The sequence below is a fragment of the Myotis myotis genome, unplaced genomic scaffold, assembly GCF_014108235.1.
Source record: "Myotis myotis isolate mMyoMyo1 unplaced genomic scaffold, mMyoMyo1.p scaffold_m19_p_8, whole genome shotgun sequence".
NCBI lineage: Eukaryota > Metazoa > Chordata > Mammalia > Chiroptera > Vespertilionidae > Myotis > Myotis myotis.
The window spans coordinates 39873905-39888816 of NW_023416390.1; the positions used below are offsets into that span (position 1 = coordinate 39873905).

Here is a 14912-nt window from a genome sequence, read left to right on the forward strand (position 1 = left end):
TTTCCCTACAGGCAAAATCCAAGAGCAGTTTGTTACTTCTCAGTATATATTTATGATTATCACATACATATTATTTTAGACACAAATGCATATATATATATATATATACACACACACACACACACACACACACAAAATTTGCGCACTGGGCCGTTGGCTTGGTTCCGTACCCCCAGAGCGTGTGCGCATTTCTTAAAGTATTTTAAAATGTGTTTAAAATGGATCCGTGACGTCAATTTTTTGCTCTCTGTAAAATTAGGCTATGTTGGGTTCCCTCTGCCTGTTTTCTATTGGGTAGCATACTACTTGATAGTGTATAAAAAGCTGCAGCCCTATTTATAACACCCCACGATGCAGGAAAGGAGCATTAATCTTGTGTGGTAGACTCGTTACATTCTTTTAGAGAGTTGCCAGCCACAGCGCTTTCGTGTGGGGGGTGGGGGTGGGGGTGTTCTAACAATAGGAACAGGCATTGCCAAAGCCAGCCAGGCGTACCTCTGAGATCGCACCACCGCAGCACTTCCCTGCCTCTTGCCTCTCACCCTTCCCGTGGGCTGGGTACAGGCAGAAGCTGAGGGATTTTTGCATTCCTGCATCTGCCCTGAATTCTAAACAGACTTTAAAATCTTTTATCCTATCCTTGGGCAGAGCTTCCTCCGCCTCCACATTGCTGGGATGGCATGTCTTCACTGTGACATAAGTAAAGACGTGTTATCCAGGGTGAAGATTCTACAAAAAGTGAACCTCCTACCCAGGTTTCCCCCGGAGGGAGGCCAAGACAAGCCTCCTTCTGCCTGTGGGGGAAGAGCTCCAAATTCCACTCTAGCCCGAGTCTGCTCTGGTGACAGGCAGACCTGAAGGGAGATGATGTTGGAATTTCACACGGGGCTGTTCCATAGTTCTTGGTTTTGTAAGTTATGACATGATCCTTATGAAACTCCAGGGTAAATTGTTTGTATGTGTGCTGTAGATACATATTTTTTTTATATTTCAGATTAACCTATTTTATAGCAATTTAATTTCAGTATATAATTTCCCCAGTTGATGCTGGTCATGTGGTGAAAGACTCACAGGAACTTATAGGATGCACGCTTATTAGGGAAATTATTTTTTTTCATTTTGTGTTTATGTATAATTATAATTATTATCAGTATAAATATTGACAGGCAACATTAATGTATCTGTACTTTACATATCAAAAAATTAATTTACATATTAAAAATATAGTTGGTGTTAGGTTAAGACTGATTTCTGTTTTATATCTAAATCAAGGAACAAATAACTTCAAGTAAAGGTTTGAATTACATCCAAATATCCATGCCTAAAATGAGGTTAATCTATAGCTTCTGATAAGTAATATTAGTAGCTAACATTACCTGAGCATTTTCTAAGGGCCATATTCTGGTCCTAAGAAGCTTATAGGAGTTTTCTCATTTAATCCTCTCATCAACCCTGAGGTAGGTACTATGATTATTCACTATTTACAGAGTAAGAATGGAGACACAGAGGGATAAAAACACCTGTCCAAGTTCATATGGCATGGAAATGGTAGATCTACTAGTAGAGTTCCAACCATAGTTAATTAATAGAGAGGTGATTATTCTTCATCACTATTTTCCTGCTGTTTCCTGCCATGCAGTAACACTCAGGTTAAATTTAGACCTGTGTGCTATCATATGTTGTGGTCATGAATGGTTGCTTGCATAGCAAACTCTTTCACTTTGATGGGACTTGAAAACAGACATGTAAATCTCAATTCATTAATTTCTCTCTTATTCTCCCATGCTAGTGAAATTAGATGGCTGACATAAAATAAGTTTAGCAAAGATATATACAAATAATTATGAATGTATTCTATAAGTAAAACATAGATCATCTTCTAGAATAACACAGTATACTAGTATTAATATATAGAAAAATGGATAAGAAAATGAGACAGATTTTCAAGTTTATATATTGGGCATAAAGGACAATTTTCATATATTGATTCCAGTATATTAAATGTGTCCTGAATATCCAATAGGAGGAAGATTAAACACCTAATAGTACACTTATAAAATGATGACAGAAACCATAGTCATTAAATTTATCTTTCTGGCCCAGCCGGTGTACCTTTATGGTTGAGCATTGTCCCATGAACCAGGAGGTCATAATTCAATTACTGGTCAGGGGACATGTCTGAGTTATGGGCGCAATCCCCAGTAAGGGGCCTGCAGGAGGCAGCCGATCGATGATTCTCTCTCATCATTGATGTCTTTATCTCTCTCTACCTCCCTCTCCTTTCCTCTCTCTGAAAATCAATAAAAACGTATTAAAAAAAATTATCTTTCTGAGGAATACCTAATGACAGGGGAAACTGTCCATGATATCATGCTAAGTGAAACAGCAGCAACTTAAGTGGATTATACCTTAGTGTTGCTATGTGTGCCTGTGCATGTTATCTGTGTTTAGAGTCTCAACTCAATGAGAAGCAAGCATGACATGGTTTTATTTTTTCAGGCACTTTCCTCAATTTTGATCTATCACATGTCTGTTTTCCTGCTGGGTAGCGGCTTCCTTACCACCTTTTCTGCCCAGATCTTCTCAATTTTGTATTTTCAGAGGAACTGTTTGATTTAACAGATTCGGTTCTATTTATAAAAACTTCCATGCCATAACCAAATTAAGATACGATTAGCCAGACCCTGGAGTCTAGAGTGAACGGTGGGGCACAGTTGGCTCTCATACTGCTCCTCTGTCTACCTGTCCTTTCACCCAGGAGGTGGGGAACCATGGACGAATGGTGGGATGGAGGCGTTCTTGCCTTATAGACTTGGCAAGGCTGCGATGCTGTTCTTGGTAAATGATTGCTATTCTGGTTATCTCTGTGGGTCATAGGTGCTCTAACAGACCTTGTGCTCCCTTGGGGATTGGGAGTCCCTGATATCTAGCTGCATCTACCAGATCACCCCCAGTTGAAAACAAAAGGCTCCATTTCTCAACAACATGTACCTTTTTTTTCCACATTGTGGCAGATGGTGATATTGTGTCCTCCCTTTTCATTTACATACCAACTACTAGGGCTTGAGGTCATATACAGAACCAGTCTGACAACTAACATTCCTCTTGAAAACTCAGAGCTGCTGGGGGCCAGGCAGGTAGAGTTGGAGTGGGGTGTGGGGGCTCCTCTATATTTCTCTTCTCTGCTCAAGTAGCATAGGGAAGACTGGCAAGTCCATTGACAAAGCAGGCACCTAATTATGGAACAAAATGCTAGTCTCCCTTTTATGCCAATTGCTTGGCTATAGGGGTGTTATGGGCTGAATTTTATTTCCCCTTCAAAAAATGTTGGAGTCTTAATCAGTATTTTCGAATGTAACCTTATATGGAGATAGAGTTTTTACAGAGGAAATTAATTTAAAATGAGGTCATTAGGATTAGGTGACCCTAATCCAATGTGATAGATGTCCTTATAAAAGGGGAAAATTTTTAGGAATTTATAGAGACAGACACACAGAGGGAAGATGATATGAACAGAAACAGGAACAAGAGGGCCATCGGCAAACCAACAAAGGAGGCCTAGAACTGATTCCCCCTCCGAGTCCTCAGAAGGAACCAGCCCCGCAACACCTTGATATCAGCCTTCTAAGCTCCAGAACTGTGAAATGACCAATGCCTATTGTTAAGCCACCCAGTTTTGAGGTACTTTGTTACAACAGCCCTAGCCAATTAATAGAGGGAGGAAAATAAAAAACCTGTTTTCTCCCCAAAGGACAGAAGATGCAATAATAGAGATAATTTTCCCTATAACTGTTAATTTTAGAGGTGACTTACCCTCCTCTTTGTCAATATTATTATATTGTTTGGGTTGGCAGGGCAGGGGTAGGAGTTGGCATCAAGGAGTGATGGTTGAGACTTGAGCCACTTCTCTGAATTAGTGACTGACACTTAACCACCAGCAATTCTTCCAGTATACTTAGAAGTTAGGGTGTTTACAGAACATTAGATCTCAGCCTCTGGAAGAACAGGAGGATTCTCAGAGTGCACCCAAAACTATTCCGTGTGTGTGTGTGTGTGTGTGTGTGTGTGTGTGTGTGTGTGTGAGAGAGAGAGAGAGAGAGAGAGAGAGAGAGAGAGAGAGAGAGAGAATAATTTTTTTTCCCTGAGAGGATTAATGATAAGTAGCAGCAAGATCACTTTCCCAGCGCTGTCCCCAACCAAATATTGTAAGAATACTCTGGGCAGCAAAAAAGAGAATCAAAGGGGAAGCAAAGAGACCTTAGATAACTTAGCCTATATGTGAAGGATCCTTGTTCCTTTCCCCATCCAGTCCCAGTCCCAAGGGGTGGGTGGAAATAACAGAAACCACAGGTAGCTTTAGACAAAGTAGTTGCATACTTCTTTTCCTCAAAAGGTATACAAACCGTAAGACCCTGGTGTTCCCAGCCCTAACAAGGGTGGGCAGATGGACCCGAGGCAGTCTCCTGATTTTCTGTGGGCTTAGTGAGCATGGAGGCTGCTGAGTGAAATTGGGATAGAACTAAACAGTGCTAGGAGAAGAATTTATAGCACTAAGTGCTTATATTAAAAGCTGTGATGCATGTATACCATGGAATACTATGCAGCAGTAAAAAAGAAGGATCTCTTACCCTTTGAGACAGCATGAAGGAACCTGTAGAGTATTATGCTGAGTGAAATAAGCCAGCAAGAGAAAGACAACTATCACATGATCTCACTCATATGTGGAATCTAAAAAACAAAATAAACTAATGAATTAAATAGATCCAGAGACACAGAAGCATGGAACAGACTGATGGATCTCACAGGGAAGGTGGGGGTGGGTGGGTGGATGGGAAGAGAACAACCAAAGAACTTATATGCATATATGCATAACCCATGCACACAGACAATAGTGTGGTGAAGGCCTGGGGTGGGGAATGGGTGCAGGCTAGAAGGGGTCTATAGAAAAAAAGAGGGGACATCTGTAATACTTTTAACAATAAAGAGAATTTTTTAAAAATAGAATGTCATATATGCCTCATTTTCCCTTTCTGTCTCTGAACCTCCCAATGTATGTGGAATTCCTGTATGGATGTATGTACAAATTAAATTTAATTTTTTTTGCCTTTATTGATTAAGGTATTACAAATGTGTCCTTTTCCCCCCATTGTTCCCCCATCCCCCCACTCATGCCCTCACCCTCCGGTATCTGTATCCATTGGTTATGCTTATATGCATGCATACAAGTCCTTTGGTTGATCTCTCCCCCTTAGCCTCACCCTCCCCTGCCTTCCCTCTGAAATTTAATTATTTTATCTTGAAAAAAAAAAAAAAAGAAATGATAAAAGATCTCCAATAAATACATCCCTACCCCAAGAAGATAGAAAAAAAGAGAAAAAAATTAACTCAAAGCAAGCAAAGCTAAACAAATCTGAAGAAGTTTGGTAGTTTATATTTATATCATCATCCTGATTGTGATATTTTTCTGCAGTTTTACAGAATGTTGCCATCAACTGAAGCTGGATAAAGTGTTCAATGGAACTCTCTCTATTTATCCAACTGCATGTCAATTTATAATTACCTCAATACAATTTTCAGTTAAAAAAGTCATAATAAAGGTGACCAGCTAAAATGTCCAGTCTTCTAATAGCATTACCACAGATGCCAATGAGCAAAAATTTGGGGGTTTGGCTTTTTAAAAATTATCATGTATACTTTAAAGAGATTATTACTAAAACACAATCTCTATTTTTTTTAAGATAAGTGTCAAGAGAACCTAGATATCTAAATAAATTAACGATAGTATGGTATGCTAAGAATAATTGATCTATATATAAGCTAGGTGTGGCACAGAGAAAGGAACAGTTAACTTTATAGAGGTCAGGAAAGACTTCCTAGGGGTGTTATTTGAGGTTAATATACAAAAATAACTTTTGAGTTATTCAAGAAAAAACATCCTTTCAGGCAAAGGGATATCAAAGCAAATGCATGTAGGAATAAATTATAAATCATTTCTTTCATTGGAGTGAATTATGATTGAAAAAAGGGGAGACGATCCCTGTGTCAAAGTAGAAAGTAGCTAGAATGAAAGGGTCTTCCTTGCCCTGTGGAAACTGAGGCATAAGAAAAACACAGTGACCGAACACACATACAAAAAAGTATGGAACAGCTGCTGGGGTTCAGAGGTCTCCTAAGTTCTCTTTCTATTATACGCTGGTTTATGGCAACCTGGAGCCTCACCATCAAGTCTAACAGACCAGCTTAGGTATTTCACCACATGGCTGCCCAGAGGTCATTTTTCCATGACCCACATTCAACTTCCCAGTCCAGATAAAATTGACCATATTTATTCTCTATGTATGGGGAGGCTAGTGACCCTCATCCTTCCATCTGCTAGCAAAGGCTGAGACCTATTCTTTATCCTGGGTGCCCACTGCTATAAAATTTCTCCATTAGTCCTAGTACATTCACCCTTTTGTTCTCTGAGGTGGATCTGAATTTAAAAAATGTAAAGCAGTTGGTGTGTGAGTGACTGATATTCTAACCCAGTGGTTCTCAAATTTTAGCTTGCATCACAGTTTCCTGAAAAGGTATATTAAAATGCAGAGTATGTTAAAAAGGCAGATTGCTGGGCTCCATCCCCAGAGTTTCTGATTCAGTAGGCCTAGGGTAGAACCTGAGAACTTGCATTTCTAACAGGTTCTCAGATGATGAGGTTGTTCCTGTTCCGAAATCATGAGAACACCAATCTAACACATTGAGGAGGAGTTATACCCAGAAAAGGAGCTTCTAACTTAAATAAATCTGTAATTGGGAAATGGTCAGAAAGGCAGCCTTCTTGTGTTTCTTATCTTCAGCTGGTATACCCACTGACCCATGGAAAGAGAGGGATGATGTTGTGGAAACAGAGTGCATAGCCCCCCAACCCCATCAGCCAATCCTTACCCCTAACTGTGAGCTTTATGAGCAACTTTGCACCTTCTACAGTAGCATAAAAACAGTGACGGCGGACTGAGAGGCTGCTGTCACGTGGATGAATGGGGCCTCACCTTGTGCCAGGTATTGTGCAAAGGAGGTCACCTCATTTGAATCCTCATAACATATTTATGAGGAAGGTACTATTATTATGACATACAATGTTGGAGAGGAATAAAGAGGTTAGATAACAGCTGGATTTAGAATAAGTCGGCCTAATTCCGTGGCCTGATTCCTCACTATGGTGTTATTGCTTTTCATTTACAGACAAATGTTAGGCTGAACAGCAGTTGCTTAGTTTGTGAGTACAGTTTACTGCTCAGATAGTGTACCTGATGTGGAAGTTGAGTCAGAAAGCAGAGGCCCTTTCTTCTCTCTCGGATGCAGCCTGTTTATGTGGTAAGGCCAGCTTTTTTTGTTTAGAGACGTTCCCTAAACATCATTCAGCAATACTTGATACACTGATACCTTCTTCCGTCCAGTCAGAAACAGGTAAACCACCAAATATAGTCATAAATATTAACTTTGTATTTTATTCCCCTTATGTCCTCAAGAAGCATTTGCACCTGTTGTGGAGAATCAAGTTGCCCCAAGGATTATGGTTGGGAGGATTACTTGTGTTCTGGGGCTCTTGGGATCCACATTTCCTCATAAAGGGAAGGTATTCCCTCTTAGGGGGAGATCTCTGATCCTACCTTTGACACTATTTTGGCACAAGTAATATTTAATTAAAACTATAAAATATCAGGCTCAGAATATGAAGGTTCTGCTGAATTGTGGTAAGAGAGACACATCTGTACTTGATGCTGGGATGCACTGGAGATATAGGTTATATGAAATTACTGACTAATGACTTCAGTCCTCACAACTCAATAAGGTTGTGAGGTATAATTTTCCTCATATTGTAAATAAGGAAACAGAATTAGAGAGATTTGGAGGCCTTTCCTAAGGCTACACAAAGATTCAAAGTCTAATATCTGCCTTGAATTCTATATTACCTCTCATAACTTTTTACAACATATCTTTCAAAAAGTAAAAATGAAAAGAATTCGTGACTATTTCTTTATTCTCTAATGTTTGTTTTTCCCAGTTGCATACTAACTAATATGCACATTTTCTTGCTCACCTTAAATTAATTCCAAAAGAATTTCTAATCACAATAAGGTTAAGCTTTTAAGACAGAACAGGAGTTAGTAAAGCAGACAGAGTGGAGAAGCGTGATTCAAAGGCAGTAGAGAATGTGTAGAATCTTAAATTGAGAAAAAACTTGGCATGTCTACAAAACTTGAGAGTTGGTTAAAAGTGAGTGAAAGAATTAGAAAGAAAAACAAAAGAAGTTGAAAAATAGGCAGGAGTCATAAGAATTTTTTTTTTAATGATGCTTTATTTTAATCATGATTCTATGGGTCAGAGATTGGAGCTGTTCTCAACTAGGCATTTCTTGACCTGGACTCACTAGACATTGCTCAGGTAGCCAGCACACTGATTGGATTGGATGGCCTAAGATAGCCTTTCACATGTGTCTGCAATTAGTGCTGACTGTAGGCTGGATCATGCTCACCAGTAGACCCTGTCTTTGAGTTGCATAGACAAGGCTTGTTACACAGAGGTGACAGAGCAGCATTTCAAGACAGCAAGAGCAAAAGCTGCAACCACTGCATTCTTTTGGTCAGAGGTAGTCACAAGACCAGTTCAGATTCCAGTGATGGAGAACAGACTCTGCCTTTTGATGTGAGAAGTGGCATCTTTTATTTGGCCTTAGGAATTTTGAACTGAGCTTGAGTAGATTTTAAGTTGAGGACACTTGGAGGCAGTGGGAAGAAGGTAAGGATGATAAAACCAAGGGATTTTGCAGCAGGAAGCAGAGGGAATGGTTTGGAGGGGGAAATGAAAAACAAGATTAGATGGGTTGTCAGTTGGAGCATAGTGTGGAGTATTTTTTTCTTTGTTACCATATTCTATGTTTCTCTTTGATGCCTCCAGGATCCTCAGATGTGTTTTTACCTTCTCTCTCCTAATGATCTCTTATTTTTAATTCCTATTCTACATTAAAGAAATGGCTAATAGGGTTAGGACACTGTGGTAGGTATTATGACTATTAAAATATGTGTATGGGCTTTAAAATACACAGGCCATTTTTCCCCACTGCATCTCATATGTATTTAAAACGTGAAATTTGGCAGATCCAAAATGGCAGCAGAGTAGATAGATGTTACACTCACCTCTTCTCAGGACCAAACTGGAATTACAGCTAAAATATACAGCAACCAACCTGAATAACCAACTAAAGACTAGCTGAAGATAAGTCATAACCAAGGACTTACAGAAGTCACATTGAGACTGGTAGGAAGGGCATTGATGTGAAAGGGTTAGCCCTGCTCCCATGGGCAGTGGCTGAGATTTTGGAGGGATATCTAAGGCTATAAGTTCCCCTGAGAAGGATGGGTTCTCAACCCCAAGCCGGGCTCCCCAACCCAGAGCACCAGAGCCAGGAATAGGTGCCCACATAACATCTGGCCATGAAAATCAGCAGGCATTCTGACTACCAGGGAAAGGCGAAAGTCTGCTAGAGACACCGCTGCTCTCAAGAGGCCAACACACAAAATCTCATTCCCAACCACTCACTCTGGGCTCCAGCAGAAGGAGGGTGGAGTAGACCTTCTAAAAAGAAAATCAACAACTGACACAGTAGATTAAATGGATTTAATTGGTATCTTCAGAGCATTTCACCCCAAAGTAGCACAATATACGTGTTTTTCAAGTGAACATGGAACAGTTTCTAGGATAGACTACATATTAGGACACAAAACAAATCTTAATAAATTTAAGAAAATTGAAATCACATCAAGCATCTTCTGTGACCATAATGGTATGAAACTAGAAATCAGTGACAAGATAAAAAACTGAAAAACACACAAAGATATGGAGGCTAAACAACATACTACTAAACAATGAATGGGTTAACAGTGAGTATAAGGAAGAAATCAAACAATACCTTGAAACAAATGGAAATGAGAACACAACAACCCAAAATCTCTGGGACACAGTGAAAGCAGTCCTAAGAAGCATTACAGGCCTATCTCAGGAAACAAGAAAAATGTCAAATAAACAATTTAGCATTTCACCTAAAGGAACTAGAAAAAAAACAACAACAAACAAAGCCAAAAGTGACTAGAAGGAAGAAAATAATAAAGTTCAGCACAGAAATAAAGGAAATAGATCCCCCCAAAACAAACGAAAACACCCCAATATTAAAGATCAATGAAACCAAGAGCAGGTTCTTTGAATAGATAAACTAAATTTACAAACCTCTAACCAAATGTATCGAGAAAAAGAAAAAGAACCCAAATAAATAAAATCAGAAATGAAAGAAGTAACAACTGACAAAAAGAAATACAAAGGATTTTAAGAAAATACTTTAAACAACTATATTCCAACAAATTGGACACTCCAAATGAAATGGATAAATTCCTATAAACATACAATCTTCTAAAACATAATTAGGAAGAATCAGAAAATATGAGTGGAGATATTACAATATTGAAGCAATAATAATAACAATAAAGCCCCAACAAAATAAAGTCCTGGACCAGATGGCATCGCAGTTGAATTTACCAAACATTCAGAAAAGAACTAACACTTGTCCTCAAACTATTGCAAAAAACTCAAGAGGAGGGAAGACTCCCAAGCTCATTTTATGAGGCCAGCATTATAACATTATCCTAATTCCAAAACCGGATAAAGATACCACAAAGAAAGAAAATTATCGGCCAATATTCCTGATGAACATAGATACTAAAATCATCAGCAGAATGTTAGCAAACTGGATCCAACAATACATTAAACATGATCAAGTGGGACTTATTCTAAGGATGAAAAGTTGGCACAATATCTACAAATAAAAAATGTGATATCCCACATAACAAAATGAAGGATAAAAATCACTTGATCGTATAAATAAATGTAGAAAAAGCATTTGATAAAATCCAGCACCCATTTGTGGTAATAACTCTCAGCAAAGTGGGGATAGAGGGAACATACCTCAACATAATAAAGGCTATATGACAAATCCACAGTCAACATCATACGCAATAAGCAAAAACTAAAAGTGTTTCCCTTAAGATTGGGAACAAGACAGGGATGTCCACTTCCAGCGCTTTTATTCAATGTGGTACTGCAAGTCCTAGCCACAACAATCAGACAACAAGAAGAAATAAAATGCATCCAAATTGGAAATGAAGAAGTAAAACTGTCACTATTTGCAGATGACATGATACTATACATAGAGAACCGTAAAGTTCCTATCAAAGAACTACTAGAACTGATAAGTAAATTTAGTAAAGTAGCAAGATACTAAATAAATATCCAGAAATCAGTTGCATTTTACATACCAATAATAAACTATCAGAAAGGGAAACTAATAAAACAATCCCATTCACAGTTGTTTCAAAAAATACCTAGGAATAAATTTAACCAAGGATGTAAAACACTTGTACTCAGAAAAGTATATGACACTGAAGAAAGAAATTGAAGAAGATACAAATAAGGGAAGCATATTCCGTGTTCATGGATAGGAAGAAGTAATATTGTTAAAATGTCACTACTACCCAAAGCAATCTACAGATTCAGTGCAATCCCTATCAAGATACCAATGGTGTTTTTCACAGAATTAGAAAAATATTCCAATAATTTATATGGATCCACAAAAGACTCTAAAATAGTCACAGCAATCTTAGGAAAGAACAGAGTTGGAGGAATCACGCAACCTGGTATTAAACTATACTATAAGGTCATAGTAATCAAAACAGCATGGTACTGGCATAAAAACAGACATATAGATCAGTAGAGCAGAATAGAAAGCCCAGATTGATATTTGACAAAGAAGGCAAGAGTATACAGTGGGGTAAAGATAGTCTATTTGGTGAATGGTATTGTGAAAATTGGACAAATATGTGCAAAATAATGAAACTAGACCACCTTCTTACACCATACACAAGAATAAACTCAAAATGGGTTAAATACTTAATTGAAACTATAAAATCCTACAAGAAAACATAGGCAGTAAAATCTTAGACATTTCTGGTAGCAGTACTTTTTCTGATATATTTCCTTGGGCAAGGGAAACAAAAGACAATGTAAACAAACAGGACTTCATCAAACTAAAAAATTTTTTGCACAGCAAAGGAAACCATCAACAAAATAAAAAGGCAAATCATTGAGTGGGAGAACATATTCACCAATGATACATCTGATAAGGAGTTAATATCCAAAATCTATAAAGAATTAATTTAAATCAACACAAAAACAAAAAACAATCCAATTAAAAAATGGTCAAAGAACCTGAATAGATACTTCTCCAAAGAGGACGTACAGATGGCCAATAGACATATGAAAAGATGCTTAATCACCAGAGAAATGAACATTAAATGAAATAGCACCTCACATCTATCAGAATGGCTGTCATCAATAAATCAACAAAAAACATGTGTTGGTGAGGATGTGGGGAAAAGGGAACCCCTTTGCACTGTTGATGAGAAGGCAGATTGGTGGAAAGTAGTATGGAGTTACCTAAAAAAAATGAACTGCCTTATGACCCAGTGATTCCACTTCTGGAGATATATCTGAAGAAACCCAAAACACTAATTTGAAAGAATATATACACCCATATGCTCATTGCAGCATTATTTGCAATAGCCAAGATATGGAAGTAGCCCAAGTGCCCATCAATAGATGAGTGGATATAAAAAGCTGTGGTACATTTACTCAATGGAATAGTACTCACCTGTAAAAAAGAAGGAAATCTCACCTTTTGTGACAGTGTGGATGGGCCTGGAGAGTATTATGCTAAGTGAAATAAGCCAGTCAGAGAAAGACAAGTACCATATGATTTTACTTATATGTGAAATCTAATGAACAAAATAGCAAACAAAATTGAACTAGACTCATATATACAGAGAACAAACTGAAAGGTGTCAGAGGGGTGGGAAAAAGGTGAAGGGATTAAGCCAAAAAGACATTGCCCCGGTGGGCTTTGCTCAGTGATTAAAGTGTCAGCCCACAAACCGAAGGTTCTATTCCCCATCCAGGGTGTATACCTTGATTGCAGGTTAGATCCCCTGCCCAAGTTGGGGCATGTGCAGGAGGCAACCTGTCCATGTGTCTCTCCCACATTGATATTTCTCTCTCTCCCTCTCCTCCCTTCCTTTCATTCTCTCTCTCTAAAGACCAATGGAAAAAATATCCTTAGGTGAGCATTAACAAAAACAAAAACAAAAAATGTTATAGACACAGCATATGGTTATTACCAGAGAGAAAGGGTAGGAGGAGGTAGAAGAGGGTAAAGGGGAATAAGTGATGATGGAAGGAGACTTGACCTTGGGTGGTGAACACACAATATAGTTACTATAGTTATATAATTATTATAGTATACAGATGATGTATTATAGAATTGTATACCTGAAACCTATATCATTTTATTAACCATTGTCTCCCCAATAAGTTCAATTTAAATAAATAAAAGTTTATCCTCAAATGGGCTTTCACAGACATTTTTGAACCTTAGAACTTAAACTTGAAACTGTAACAATATTGGTTCACCACAAGATGGTGCCACAAGTATATTGAAAGTGAGATATTTTCTTCATTTTAATCATGTAACATGTTGCTGGAATTTGTTAATGAGTATGGAAAGCAGAGAAATACATAGAGGTGAGGACATTGTGACATGCATGTGTGGGCAGGAGCATGCTCATTTGACAGACAGACTTTTATGAGAATCTTCTATGCATTAGGCTGAATATATGGGTAATATCAGGGTGTGTGTATTAGAGTGATAGAGAGTGAGAGATGAAAGAAGAGAGAGAGAGAGAGAGAGAGAGAGAGAGAGAGAGAGAGAGAGAGAGAGAGAGAGAGGTGTAGGGGAGATTTTCTTCAGTTTTCAGGAATAATTATTGCTGAAACATCTAATATTGCCCTCTATCTGGAAAAGGCGTAGTTCATTTTAAGAGATATTTAATAATGCTAACTTAGGTTTGTGAGATCAATGAAGAGGTAGGGCTAGAATCTATCAATATGATAATGTCTTTTACTTTTGCAATAGAGACATATGGTTTTAAATGCTTGCTTTTTCTTCATTTTTGTTGAGTTAGTTTGCCGTTTATCATTTAATCAAGAAGGTTTTTTTTGCAAAATGTATGTACCATGGTGAAAGCATAACAAATTATTGATGAATCATCAATAAGTTTGTACTTTTTTCTACTTAAGTAAATAAAACATTTTAGTATGGAGGCAGGTGGGTTGATTTTTTTTACAATACATTTTTTCCCTGGACCTATTAATTATAAGTCCACGAAATTTTTTTTTATGGAAAAATTATTATATAATCCATTTTTAAGATAGAGCGCATATGACTTCCTACAGGTTTCTATGAAAGAATCAATGTAGAAGGACAAAGGTTCTTGGTTAGAATATACCAAATTGGACCCTTGAAAAGAGGACATTTGATTTACTTGGTTTAAATTCTAGATCCTTGTGAGAGAGCCCAGGAATTATATGTTACTTGGAGTAATTCAGACCCAATGATGATACAGTAGAATGAATATTGATATTATTTTCTGTTTGTTTTACCCAGGATTAGACACTATTAGTTTCTAAGTATTTTTCCAAATCTGAATTTCATTCTTTCAAAAAGAATAGTTAGTGCTCCATATCTGTACTCCCCAGGTAAATTGAATCGAGATTTATATGGTAGGGTTTATTGAGATTGAGGTTTTTTTATGAATGAGAGTATAGCAATTTGGAAATAGGAAAGCTCAAGTCCTAACTCCAACCCCCACAATGCTTTGAGATAGGGCCCCAGACATTTTGGGTGGTTTCAGAAATCTAGAACTACACCTAAGGTAGACCTGAAAAAGGCATTAAAGAACAGCTTTGTATTTTTTCTGTACACATAGTTTTAA

The 14912-nt window shown here is 37.8% G+C and overlaps 1 protein-coding gene across 2 annotated transcripts in view; it reads left to right on the forward strand.

Annotated features, from left to right (window-relative positions):
- The window catches only part of ZNF385B (zinc finger protein 385B), a 365265-nt gene that overhangs the window by 100818 nt on the left and 249535 nt on the right, over window positions 1-14912 (forward strand). The window lies entirely within an intron of this gene.